Raw genomic sequence first — 14,916 nt, 5'->3', positions numbered from 1 at the left:
ACTTTGCGAGGTCACGGGTTGTAGATTGAACTTATTTGATGAAACTAGTATTTTTTCGCGGAATTAAAATCACTACTATAATTTTAACATTACTACTACATGGGCAAACAATTATTAAGACAACTAAAATAACTAACATCTTACAGAATGTGCACAAATACCTATTGTGACAAACATCAATAATCTAAACATGAAGAAAAAAAATGCCGACCAAACACTTGAAGTAACGAAACAAAGGAAAAGACATTCACGGCCACATTTCAATATCATATGGATTTAATTAACAGGAAATAGCAATTCACACACATCATACTTATATGTCTCGCTCGCATACTATCCGCATGAACTAGGACCGTATTTCAACAAACACATGTACATATTACTAAACAGCAAATATGAAGGATACGGACAGAGATGACCTACTTGATATTAAAGTCCGATGCGTTGGACCTGCGACGAAGCCTCGGACAACAACCTCGACGTACCGGACCTCGACGAACCAAAGACGACCTCAATGGAGACTGAAAGCTCGACCCAATACTGTCAACGCACGAGATGTTGGTTGCCTTTTGGATTTTCTCGACGCAGCAGGTTGGTTGTGGTGTTTGGACAGAACGGATGAAACAGTAGTGGTGGGTCGACGAGTGGTTGTTTGCTGGCGGTTCAGGCGTGCGAGGGGGCTGCTGACGGGTTGACGACGGGAGGAGCTGGGTTGGGTGGTTGTCGGAACTGTGGTGTTTGGGCGTCAGGTGGTTTTGGACGAATGCAGCAGCAGCTCAGTTTGGGTGGAGCTGGAGCTTGCAGCGGGCGGCAATGGCGGACGTGGTCATTGACGACGCCGCAACAACAGCTGTGGTCGTCGGCTTCAATGGAGGAGTGGTCGTGTGGGCAGTGACGGAGTAGAAGAACACAGCAACAGCTGCCTACGTTCCGACGAGGGGGGGTGACGACGAGGGTTGCTGGATTTTTGGCTCGGCAGGTGGTTTTGGGGTAGGGTTTGGTTAGGTTCAGGCGTTGGGGGGGAGCTGGTTGCGACGGGGGTGCGACTGGTGGTTTGAGTAGGTGTTTGGACGTGGTGTTTGGGCGTAGGGTCGAGGAGTTGGGTTCCGACGTGAGGGAGTGGAGGTTATGGCGTTGTGGGTGGTGGTTTTGGAGTACAGTGACAACGGGGGTCGTCGTGGGTAGTGAGACGGAGCGGGGTTAGCTAGGGTTTCTTCTTCCTCTTCTTGAGGAAGAAGAAGCGTGAACAGTGGCCTCCTTTGAATTTTTTTAAAAAAGTCCTTTCTTTTCAAAATGTTTTGTCCGTGTTTTGTAATGGGTTTGCCCAGAAAAATGAGCCCCACGCGTGGTGGGGTTCGAGGCTTATGTTCCCACGCGTGGTGGGGTTCCCCGTGTACGGGATTCCGTCCGTGTTCCCCACGCGTGTCCCCTCATGTGTGGTGGACTCGGATTATTATGGGTTAGGTCCGAAAATTAGGCCTAAAACCGGGTAGTTTGAACCCGAATATTATTCTTTTGCCCGGACCCGAGAAATAGGAACACATTGCTTAACTAGTCCTATGTAAGCAAAATAACTACCAAAAATAAGACTAGTATTTAAACAAAACTATATCTTTTTAATTATTTTTCAAGATTCAAAATAGCTACAAAATATTAATAAAACTATTTTTTTTTAATTTTCGTTTTTAATATAAAGATAAAATATAAAGTAACATTTTTGTATTTTTTCAAAATTAAAATGACTACAAAACATTAATAGAATTATATTTTTTGTAATTTTCGAATTTATATAAAGTACCAAAATAAAGTACAATTTTTGTATTTTTCAAGTTTATGAGAAATACATAAACTAAAATTTATACACATATATTTTTGTAATTTTTCTTCTTTTCTTTTGTAATGAAATAAAGCAAAAATAGTCAAAATAGGTATATTAGACCTAAATTACATATTTATGCTAAAAAATGTGAAAATTCTCGGGGAGGGTCAAAAATCCGGTGTCTACAACAAGTACGGATGTCTCCATATACTAATACTATGTTGCATATATAATATCATGCCGTTTTGTAAAATTTTATTTTAAATCTTGTTGGCAAGATGACACTCAAGATAAATGTTATAAGTTTTTATCAAAACTTACGTATTGACAAGAATATAAATATTTGAGTGCTAGAGATAAGTTTTCATGGAAAGTATTTCTTTTGGAGTTTGATGTTAAGCTCCTAAAGGCTTTAGCATGAAAAAGGTTGTTTATTAAAGTTTTGTTCAAATGATTTGGAGTTTCTATAAATGCTATGATTTGATAAAAAAATAGATCTTTGAAGCTACTATGCTATAAATCGATTTTTGAAGTATCAAATGTTTTGGGAGTTACTTGTGTTCACCGAGATTGACTTCGGATATATTGTGTTCATCGTCATGAAACTACACGTGCCGGTGTAGGCGTAGATGGCCACTTTATGGTACAGACTACGACAGAGTGCTCTCCCTCGAGAGAGTACTATTTTGTGCTATTATTAGCATGGTTGAGTCGATTCATACGGCACTACGATGAGACGATCTGAGCAAGTAGGGTATATGATACTTGCCGCTAGGTACATAAACTAGTTGACCTTCTTATGTCGGTGATGGTATGGTACTCCCAGTGAAAGGTAAGGATGATTTTCTTATGTTTAGGCCTAAGGAGCCGAAAGCGAGTTCGATGACTTAAAGCATATGAAATGATTTTGTACGATTTATCCAAAATCTTGGATTGATATAAATGATTTAAAAGTTCATATTGCGAGTTATATTTCATTTGATTGTTATTTAAAATAACAAGGGTCATGAATTGATAAAATTCCTTATCGTTTTAGTTCAAATATTGGTACATTAAATTTTATAAAGTTTGTCCCAAAACTTAAGTAGAAAGAGTCTATGACACTTATTGAGTACCGTTGTGGTGTACTCAACTCTTAGGCGCCCCCCTCCAGGGCCCTGCTTACTTTACATGTTTCAGGATGATGTATGATACGTGGCATGCGGTCAGGCCAGGATGACTCTCTTTTCGAGGTATTATGAAGCACCACTTTTATTTCGTGGTAGCTACCATGTTCTTCCTTATTTTATTTCGTTGGAATTACTCCAACCGTTGGTTCTATTATTTGGTATAGAGGCTCCATAGATAGTTATGAAAGGTTGTAGTAACGGGATTGTACACGACATTCATGAAAGTATGTTTTACTTAGTCTCATTGTTATTATTAAAGGGCGTCATGTGTGATTTTGAAATGGGAAAATATTTTATCATTTAACTTGAAAATGTATAAGATTTTCAAGGAGCTTCCGCAGTTAAATTGGTTTTTCATGCATATGATTCGGGTGCATCACATGGTTTGGTTCGCTCGGGTCAGGTAGTGTGCTGGGTGTCGGTCACATGATTTTGAGTCGTGACACTAGATCTGAGAAAGAAGATAAGAATAAACAAGCATAGCTGAACATAAAGTTTGATTATGATTACGATTGAATCCCATAATGTAAGAAAAGGATGATGGTTTAAATAATATTAAATGATAACGAAGAATACATAAATGAAAAGAGTTATCGTTCTTGAACAAGGTTGACCTCCATACATTTGATATGATTAAACTAGTGATGAATACTGAGGTTCTAAACTTCTTTTCTCCTTCCTTCTTGGCGAGGAGCCTGAAAAAATGAAGATCCATCTTCCTCTATTTCCCCTGATATTTATACAAAAATACTTTCTTTACCCAGTGATCTTTACCGGAGTTTCTAAGTTCTTGGAATATCCTGTAGAATATTCCTCTAAAATGCTTAAGTGTTGAACTAGTCGTTCAGGCTGAATTCAGTGCTCGATCTCGACCATAGTTGAATTACTCGTCAGTATATTACTCCCCATACGTGACCCCTGCTTCGTTGACTCTTGGGCGTGCTTCCTTAAATAAAATTCGTTTGTTCAGATTTTGACCTATACAGAGGACAAATTTACAACTAAATATTAGTAAGAAATTATGCTAAAATATTACGGTCAAATAAAAAGTTATTGGATTATCTAAATAATAACGACGTCCTGTGAATTGCGACAGGGAAATGATGTATTATTACACATCTATGACTTTTGTTGTTAGAGCAAATTATTTTGATTAATTTCTTAAGTTTTACTGACTAATGTTAACAATTCGAGCACTTAACATAAAATCTTAAGACCGTGAGTAATTTCATACAAAATCCTCATAACTTCTTCCGGGGCGCCTTACAGAACTAGTGGAACAACATATAATTAAAACCTCTTAACGATCAAATAACATATAATTCAATTAACACATGAAAATAATTGCGAACTTACAAATAGAAAAAATGAACTTTAATAAATGTGAGAATGCATTTAACAAATGTTGACTCTGACGACATGTAAAGTAACTTAAGGTCTTAAATAGAATGACATGAGATCTTTATAAACTCTTTTCCTATATCCATTAATTTCCAAACTATTTACCCTTTAATGTTCAAACCCAAACTATTTACTACTCCTACCCATGCATCGCAAATTATTTACCTATCTTTATTTTGTTCCTCTTCTTCTTTTTCCTCATTTTACCTTCCTCCAATTTTTGAAGTTCACGACTGATGGCTTCTTCGAAGGGAGGGGTTGGTTGCAGAGTCGGCTGGGAACAGATTCTTACAACTTTTCTTTTGCCCAAGTCTTATCACCATCAAGAGTCATACCACCAGCAACTAGACGTTTTGGTACAACAGGCACTGTCAAATTGCTTTCAGGGGGTAGTGATTAATTAGTCTCCCATTGTAATGACCAACAAATGGCCATAGTATAGTTTTGGATTCTTTAAGATAACCCGTTGTAATTCTTTGATCAGTTTTTGAAACAATTTGTAATTCAAGAAACAATTTTTGAAACTCCATATGAATGAGTTCAAAATGCCAGATCTGAATTTTTATAGTGTTTTACTGTTGAAATTTGTTAGTTATTGTTCTTTGGTGTGTAGATTGTACCTTTGATGCTGGTTTTTGGAGATTTATTGTACAAAAATTTAAATCCACCATTGAAGGACCTTGAAGCTTGAAACTCATAACTTGGTTTGTTTGAGTTTTTAATTGTTTTGATTCAATCCTGTATGAGTTTATTTGAAAAGTTGATTTGAGGTTGTAGCTAAAATTTTAGTCAATTTGCTGGAGATTTTGTAGTAGATTTTATAAAATTGGGTTGAAATATAGTTGAACTAGAGAAGAAGACAAATTTCTATTATATACTCAAATAGTATACAGATATACCATTTTAGTATACAATTCATTCCAACTATATACCCTATTAGTATAGCTATATACTATATTGGTATTATATGCTAGTTGAATCATTTTTTGGTTGTATTAGCTGCATTTAATTGGTACAATATTTGATTTTCTCTTATAATAGTAATATAGTACAATATCTTGAAATACCTTATTATATTAATATATGGTACACTATTTTTTTTATTTTTCTCTTTATGCATGTGTGTTATGTAATAGTAGTATAGTCATATAGTTGCTGGGAATTAACTAGTATAACTGTATACCATGTTGGTATAGTTATATGCCATATTGGTATCATATGGTAGTTGAACATTATTTTGGTTGTTTTAACTGCATCTTATATATAAACATGAGTTGCAATCTAAAATTTTTGTGTGCCGATGAACATAAATTATGTGTATTATGTAATAGTTTTTATAGTTATAGGCAATTGTTGGAACAACTCCATACAACTATATACCCTCTTAGTATACAAAATGAGCAAGTTGTTTTGCGAATATTTAGCTTGCAATACGAGCATGTAATTTTCTCATACTTTTATTGCGTCCTTTAATGTTTTGGTACAGTAGTATAGTTGCAGATAGGTGTAGCAATATTCTAGAGAAATCACATGCTCTGTTGGTATATATATATACCATATTGGTATTACATGGTACTAGAAGTCTTTTTTGCTACTTATACTTATGTTGCATTTTTTAAATATTTTATTGTCATTTTTATTCTAACTAGTATATATGGAGATCTGGTTGTCGTAGATTATATTTTCTTGCTCTATAACTGGTTGTATTACTGCTAATGGTAGAGTGTGTACTGATATTTATAGGGAAGTAAATCAAGGTTTGCATGGCAATCACGTGTTGATTCTTAGAATCTGATTATGTAATTTATGGTGCTCAGCAGCAATCAATGTGATATTCAGTGAATTAGATCAAATAACAACTAATGTTATTTTAGTTTAATAATTGAATTTAATAAATGAGAAAGAAAAAAAAACATAAGGTATATTGTACTAGTTATATTAAAAGAAAAAAAGTGAACAAATATTTATTATATCAGTTATTTTTTTTATTTAATAAAAAAAAGAATAATAAAAAATAGTGAAAATGGGAAATAAAATTAGATTATGAAGAGAAAAAGAATAAAAAAAGTTAAATGAAATTAGAAAAGGGAAAAAGAAAAAAATAAGAAGAAAACGAGAAAAAAGAAAAAAAAAAGAAGAAAAGAAGCATAGAAATAAAAAAAGAATTGGAGAATAAAGAAAAAATTTCTCCACAAAAACTATTATGGGTAGGAAATGTAATTAGTTTATGGGTAGAAAAAGAAATGGGTAAATAAGGGTAAATAGTCTTAATTAGTCTCTCCATTTATGTGATACTATTAATTCTCTATGGAGTCTACTCAAGTGTACAACTTGACTTTTCTATTATACTAGTTAAAGTTGGCCCATCTGAGCACGGGCCCAATAGCTATATTCGCGAGATATTGATATATGTAAGTAGTTATATGATATATGATCTTTTTTTTTTAACTTAGTGTTTTGTGTTTTATACAGTCAACCTTTCTATGACAATATCGTTTGTTTTGGCGTATTTTTGCCTTCTAGAAACGATAGGCTTATTTTAATCGGATACGTGTAAAGCTTTTGATGATTTTAAAATCAGCATATTATTCAACTTGATTATGAGCCGTAGAAACAGTCTCTTGCAGAAACGCAGGATAAGGCTACGTACAATAGACCATTGTGGTCAGGTCCTTTCCTGAACCACACACATAGCGAAAGCTTGGTGCATGAGGCTGCTCTTTTCTCAACTTAGCTATTGGTTATAGCAATCTATAACCTTTTGTAGGGATTGAAGTTAAATTACATAAGGGTAGTCGTAAAGAAATCGGGAGCGTTTTAGACACTAATCCTTTAACAACCCCATTTTTAATCATATTCAACCAAAAATTTCAAGTACGGAAATCTTCTAATAATTTTAAGATCTTTCCTAAAAGATGTAAAAAAATTAAAACGAACATATAAATTCACAGTTCCTTTGCATGGTCAAGTTTCTAATTAAAAGCCTTGGAGTAAAAATAATTAATAAAATTTTCAAAAAATAAATACAACAATTAAATTAAAAATCATTTGAAAGGATACTCATATAAAAATGTCCAAATTGCAATAACAACATTGGGGGGGGGGGGGGGGTCCAATTTCTTATGTAAATTTTCTCTAAATTATGCCTTACAATTTTATGGACTTTTTTTATAATTTAAATGTCCTAAATGTTTTATAATCGTCTCTCATCTTCTATAGTATTAGCGAATTCATCGACTACAAATTAAATTTTTTATTCTAATAGAAATGATGTAATCTGTTATTGTGAGGAAGAAAAAAAAAACAATTATTGGTAAGAATATTGCATTGATGTAAAAGTAATTAATCTCTCATTTATTTTAAAAATTAATCAAATTGAACTTAAAATAAATTTTGATAATCAAACATCTGAAATTAATAAACTATTAAGCGAATCCTTGTTGTCTTAGTCTTATTTTGCATGATTAAGATATTGGACAACCATAAATTAATATGCTTAGGTCCAATAGAATTTTCTTCTAATTTATTTATAAAATATTTACGCAACTTCTAGGTATTTTGCAAAAGCCCGTTTTGGATTTTTTTATGTGCATGGTTTCCAAAAGCATTAGTCATATAATTCACATATAGTGGTAATTTAGTATATATATACAAAAACAGAAGTTAAAAGAATAAAACAAGGGGTCGTTTGATAAGGTGTATAAGAATAATACGGAATAAAGTGCATTAGTAATGCAGGGATTAGTAATGTATGGATTAGTAATGCAAGCATTAATTATGCAAATATTATTTCTTATCTACTGTTTGGTGTGGTGTATTAAAAATTATAAGCATTACATAATTTTTAAGAAAAATAGTTGTTTACATAAATGTCCTCCATATTCTCTAACTTTATGGGACTTTAAGGACAATTTTATCTTTAACCATACGAATGCATGCATTAATAGCCTTGGTATTACTAATGTCATGGTTTTTTATGCATTACTTATACATAAGATAATACCAAGTACGATGTATAACTAATATAAATATTAGTTATATACAGATTAAGAAAATATACCAAACAAAGTATTAGTAATACATAGAGTTAACGCTTACATTATTTTTTTTCTAACACCTCCTGCTAAACGACCCCTAAGTGTGTGCAGCAGTCAATGAGGGAAGTATTACATCACTACTTATAAAATAAGTGTGTGCAGCAGTTAATAGAGGGAAGTACCACATCACTACTTATTATAAGAGTGAATAAGCATTATTCAATAAGTTTTGCACTGACAAAGTATGTTCTTGAGGGTAAATACCCCTTTTTAGCAGAATAAAAATTAAAAATGAAAATGTACTCCTATTTTCTAAGTTGAAGCAAAGAACACATAAAAGCACCAATCTTTATTTGATTCAGGAAAAAATAGACAACAACCCATATTCTAAATCATCAATCCAAATATTCTTACACCATTAATTCAATTTTTTTTTAGAAGAAAAAAACCAAACAACATGATCTTGAAACAAAAAGGTAATAACATAGAAAACACTCACCACAACAACCAAGAAAAGAGCAACGACAACACATTACATAGAGAAATACTAGTTTGGATGGGGCTGGGCTTGGGGTCCACGTGGGAAGTACAAAGTAAGGCAGCAAAAGCTGTTGTATGGGAATGTGTGTAGTGATGGATAATGAATTTAAGCAAAGGGCAATTTAGTCAAGGCATGCAAAAATTTATGCACGAGCTACAGTAAGATTCTATTTTGACCAATCATTATGTTCTCTTTTAATTGAAATTACCATATTACCCTTTAAATCCCAAGCTGACATGTGCCTGCTAACTCCCTCTTATTAGATAGTAAAAAATATATATTTGAGACAATCATGTAATTCAATAAATAGTTAATCTAATTTTTGGTGCATAAGATGCCCCGGGAACTAGAGCAGAGGCACACAGGTGGGCTCTGGGCTGGAACTGTGGAGGCAGAAAGAAAGGGGCTTCTCTTTATAAATTACTGGTGTGAGAGAGCCTCAACTCCATGTGAAATATAGGTGTGTTGCCTGGCCCCAAATAGGGTCCGAAACTTTTTTAATCATTTTTTGGACAAAAAATACTTTTGTACTATTTTAAAAAAAAGGTTACATAAATGAGTAAAACGCAGTATAGTACTGCATTTTACTTAAAAAATTATTTTTTTTGTAATTCGCAGTACTATACTGCGTTTTACTAAGATACATTTGTAAAACGCAGTATAATAATGCGTTTTACATTAAATAATTGCGTTGTACTCTGGTTTTTGCCCCCAGAGTATAATGAACTGACATAACAATAATTCAATACATAAAACGTAGTATTGTACTGCGTTTTACATAGAAAAATTCTACACCCCAACGTCGGACTTGCCTTATTTAAAGGCGTTTCAATTTTATAAAAATTCATTCAATACTTTATTTCAAACTTACGTTCATACTTCTCTCTTCTTCTTATCAATTATTTTTTTACAATATCTGAAGTGGCAAAAATAAGGGTTTCACTATATTGGGGGGGTGAGGTTGTGTTGGAGAATAACTCTGTGAGGTATTGCTCACCTCCACAATGTCATGTTAAATTGCCGCTTACTATGGAGTACGATAAATTGGTATCGTTGTTACATAAAAAAATGAATGAGAGGAGGCGTTCAGTTAACCTTAAAATAACCGGTAGATTTCCGTATTCAATGACTCCGCAGGGGTTTGCTTATTATTCTGAGTTTAACATCGAGGATGATGAAACTCTTAGAGATTTTTTGCTGATTCCGGATGAATATAGGGAATTTATTGTAATAAAATTATTGAAAATGTACGTCAAGGTGGAAGACGTTCCCAATAATGAGGGCGTGCATAGTAGGGATAACCCCCAGTCATCGGGTGGTTATTCTGGAGCAATTTTTGCCGGACAGATTGGTGATGAAAGAGCTTGCCTTGATTTAAACTTGTCACCACCGGCGAATAAGCAGCCACAAAAAAAAAATTCGACTTTAGATAATCAACAAGACGACTGGTAAACTTCAATTTTACTACGCTTTAGCGATGTTTAATTTATATTTTAATTGGATTTGTATTAACACTCATATTTTTCATAGGGGGTACCGTCCAGATATGAATTTTACAAGTTATGACCTTGCCCCTAGTTGGAATATGCGTAGTTCTGGAGTATTGGACCATGGTGGTCCATCTGGGAGTCATCACCAACAAGAAAATATCCATCATGAAACGTCAAGATAGTACGACTTGTAAGTAAAGTGATATAGCTATATCTAAAGTATTTATCTAGTTGGGTAACTTATCATTTTGTTCTTTATGTGCAGTGAAAATGAGCTTCTTGAAGCTCCTGACCTCACACGGTTGCCCATAGACGACGTATTTACTCGTGATTTGGCAGATGCGCAGAGTCGGGAAGATGTTTGTGATTATGACAACAATGCGGATGAGTCTGGGGATGACACACCCTTCCATGATGAGGGTGATGATGAGGAGGAAGTGAATGTTGAACCTGAGTTGACGAGGGAGCATGTTCCTCCACCTCCAGCTAGACCAAGAGTGTACGAGTCTCACATGCCATTTCATGAGCGGAATATTCCCTACCTTGATAATTTGCCAAGCATGTCGAACGTGGATGCCCTCACAAGGGATGATGATAAATTTCGGTCAGCGATGTGGGATGAGTCTAGACCAGTTGTTCTGACAAAGGGCATGTATTTCCCCGATAAAGCTCGCCTAATTAGGGCTGTAAAAATCTATAGTATAAGAGAGTGTCGTGAGATGACGGTAAGTGAGTCAACTACGGAGAAATACAAGGCTGTATGCCGTAGAGACTTTATGGGTTGTCACTGGATGTTGCGTGCCACCAAGAAGAAATCAGGTTTGTGGAAAGTGGGTAAATTTATTAGCGAGCACAGATGTGAAATGGACACATACAAAGAGAATCACTTCAACTTGGATGTGGACTTGATTTCTCTTGTCTTGATTCCATATTTGGAAGTGTCCGTTAGGTTCAAGATTAAATAGTGTATTACAGCCGTCCACTAGGAGTATGGTTGTACTATAACCAAAAGAAAGGCATATCTCGGTCGCAAACGTGCCTTTGAACTTATTTATGGCGACTGGGATAAGTCTTTTTCAAATCTGCCCAGGTACATGGCCGCACTGCAACACTTTAACCCCGGGACTGTTGTTGAATGGAGGCGTGAGCAGAGTCCGAATGTACCCGTGATCGAATGGAGGCTGGGACGATGCCTTCATAAGAAAGTTAAAAATTAATTAATGGTAGCTCATTAAGGAAAAAAAACAAATTGAAATTTTAAAATAATACAAACATACTTGTGCCTGTGATAGATCCGCATCAACCGCCAGGGATGAGGCAAAACTCAACCTGCGCCCGCCATCCACGTCCAGGGTTGGCCGATCCTCAACTGCGGTAGATGGGCATGCAAAGTACTGGTCTATATCCCCGTCGAATGTACCCGTGATCGACAATGCTCTTGACGGGGTGACCTGCGATGTTGGCAGAGATAACTGAAGGTTGTACGAAGGCATGCTGCTGGAAGGCTCATCTTCCCGAGGTATATAACCCGGCTGATCATCTCCAAGCGCCACAACTCCAAAGTCCTCATCATGTCCCTCAACAGGTGGGTCGACAGGTGCCTCAACGCCCCCTTGCTGGGGACAACCTCCTCGCCGTCCCCCGCGACCTTGTGGGGCAACCTCCCTCGTGCCCTACCCCTGCCTCGTGGGACACCCCTACCCCGATGGTAGTCCTCTGATACTGAGCCTCGTGGTCCAACCTCGCGACATCTCTCGCCTGAAACAGGGTCCGACGAGCCAACTGTGCCACCCGCCGGCCATAGTCAACGACTGCAGGGATGTCGGTATGTTGCTGCATCTCCTGTCCCAACTGGTAGAGGTGATGATGCCCAATAGCCTGTGAAATATTTAAAATATTAATTAAATAACGCAATATCACAATTATACGATATTAATAAGCCAAAAAACATACCAGTGCCTCGTATCTCCCGGCGTATGGTCTGTAGCGCTCGCCAAGTATATGAATGGGGTTCCTGATAATCAGTCGGGTGTGACGGCGGTAACATGATGCATACATATGAATAGTGGCCTCCTTGGTAAATGTAGGTGCTGGCAGAATATGGTCAGCTCGGTGCTCCACCCAAATAAGGACCTGCTGCTCTAGCCATCCCATATATATATCGTCCAGCCTGGCACGGTCATCCCGTTGATAGTGTATAGCCACCCATCCAGGATCCCTCGGTATAGGCTGGGGACGGTGAAACTGGCAAAACACACGCTCTGTGGAATGATACTCAACCATATAGAATAAGATCATCGGGACGGAGGTGCTCCAAAGCATTCAATCAACTGAGCAATAAAAGGGTAGCTGAGCTACCAACTCGTCGATGTATGGCGTCCAGATGAACTGCCAAATGATAACATAAAAGTGAGTATGCGCAACACAACTCAATTTAAATAAGTAAGTGTAGGTACATATCTACCTGTCCGTCCACCAGCATATCTAGCACATCCCTGATAAGGGGGAGATTATGATGAGCATCGGTCCCTCGGTAGTTCCCACGCCAGAGAATCCACCTAGAAGCTAGAGGGAGAAACGGATAAGCCTCACCAGGCGCAAGTGCTGGTAGAGGTGGCTGCAACGGCATGATCCGCTGCCAGGCCCAAACCTAAGATAAAAGGTTGATGTAAAATTTATGAGTCATTTCGACCATATAGAATTCGGAGAAATGAACAGAGTATTCGAAAATGTTGTCACCTGTAGGAGGGGCAGAAAACCACATATGTCCACCGCTGGGCCCATGCTCGCCCGGCACATGCTCCTATACAGGTATGCGAGAACAGCAGCACCCCAACTATACTGGGGTAAACCATCCAACTCCTGAAGATGATGGAGAAAGCGCATACTCACTTTACTCCCCGAAGTGTTTGGGAACAAGACACACCCGAAAAGCAGGAGCAGCGCCAACCGCGTGTACCTCTCAATATGGAGATCTTCCGTCTCGCCGGTAATGTCTGGGTGCAGAAATGCCATATGATCTCTGATGGCTGACAAAGCAACGCGACTGCCCCCAGCGTCACCCTGAGGTCTATAACCAGTAAAATGCATCATCATATCCAAAAATTGTGCACGCGTCATGGATCTAATGTACTGGGGCAGTGCTACGGCCCGTCCATCTACGCGCAGCCCGTACAAAACCTGAACATCCTCCAGCGTGATGGTGGCCTCTCCAGTGGGCAAGTGAAAAGTGTGCGTCTTCGGTCGCCACCGCTCTACCAAGGCCGTGATGAGAGACCAATCAAGCTGCATCCGTCCAAGCTCAAAAATCGTATAGAAGCCCGTAGCCTATAGGCGCGCGACTACGCGGGCATGGAAAGGATGCTCCCCGATGAACTTTCACAAATCGTCAGGTCTCATGGGGCGGAGAGGCTGCAACGATAGCTGTCCCTCCCATACAAATGAGGACCTATGGTCGCCCTGCAACACTAGTAGCTGATCCTCGGCAGGTCCGGGATGCGCAGGCGGAGGAAAGTCCATGTCGTCTACTATAATTTAAACAAAATTAATTGTGTGTGTTAGCTTAATAAATTAAATAATTAATTATGTTTAAAATTGGACTGAATAATTATGTACGGGTTCCAGGCTTGATATTTGAGGCCCGGTAGCACCGAGTTATCCTTAATTATTATGCGTGTTAATTTTAACATTTTTAGAATTGTGTGTGTTAGCTTAATAAATTAAATAATTAATTATGTTTAAAATTGGACTGATTAATTATGTATGGGTTCCAGGCTCGATATTTGAGGCCCGGTAGCACCGAGTTATCCTTAATTATTATGCGTGTTAATTTCAACATTTTTAGAATTGTGTGTGTTAGCTTAATAAATTAAATAATTAATTATGTTTAAAATTAGACTGAATAATTATGTACGGGTTCCAGGCTCGATATTTGAGGCCCGGTAGCACCGACTTATCCTTAATTATTATGCGTGTTAATTTCAACATTTTTAAAATTGTATGTGTTAGCTTAATAAATTAAATAATTAATTATGTTTAAAATTGGAATGAATAATTATGTACGGGTTCCAGGCTCGATATTTAAGGCCAGGTAGCACCGAGTTATCCTTAATTATTATGCATGTTAATTTCATCATTTTTAGAATTGTGTGTGTTAGCTTAATAAATTGAATAATTAATTATGTTTAAAATTGGACTGAATAATTATGTATGGGTTTCAGACTCGATATTTGAGGCCCGGTAGCACCGAGTTATCCTTAATTATTATTCGTGTCAATTTTAATATTTTTAGAATTGTGTATGATAGCTTAATAAATTAAATAATTAATTATATTTACAATTAGACTGAATAATTATGTATGGGTTCCAAACTCATTTTTTAGGCCCGGTAGCACCGAGTTATCCTTAATTATTATTCGTGTCAATTTTAACATTTTTACAATTGTATGTACTAGCTTAA

Source organism: Nicotiana tabacum, chromosome 16, assembly GCF_000715075.1.
Source record: "Nicotiana tabacum cultivar K326 chromosome 16, ASM71507v2, whole genome shotgun sequence".
Classification (NCBI taxonomy): domain Eukaryota; kingdom Viridiplantae; phylum Streptophyta; class Magnoliopsida; order Solanales; family Solanaceae; genus Nicotiana; species Nicotiana tabacum.
This window is presented reverse-complemented; position numbering follows the sequence as displayed.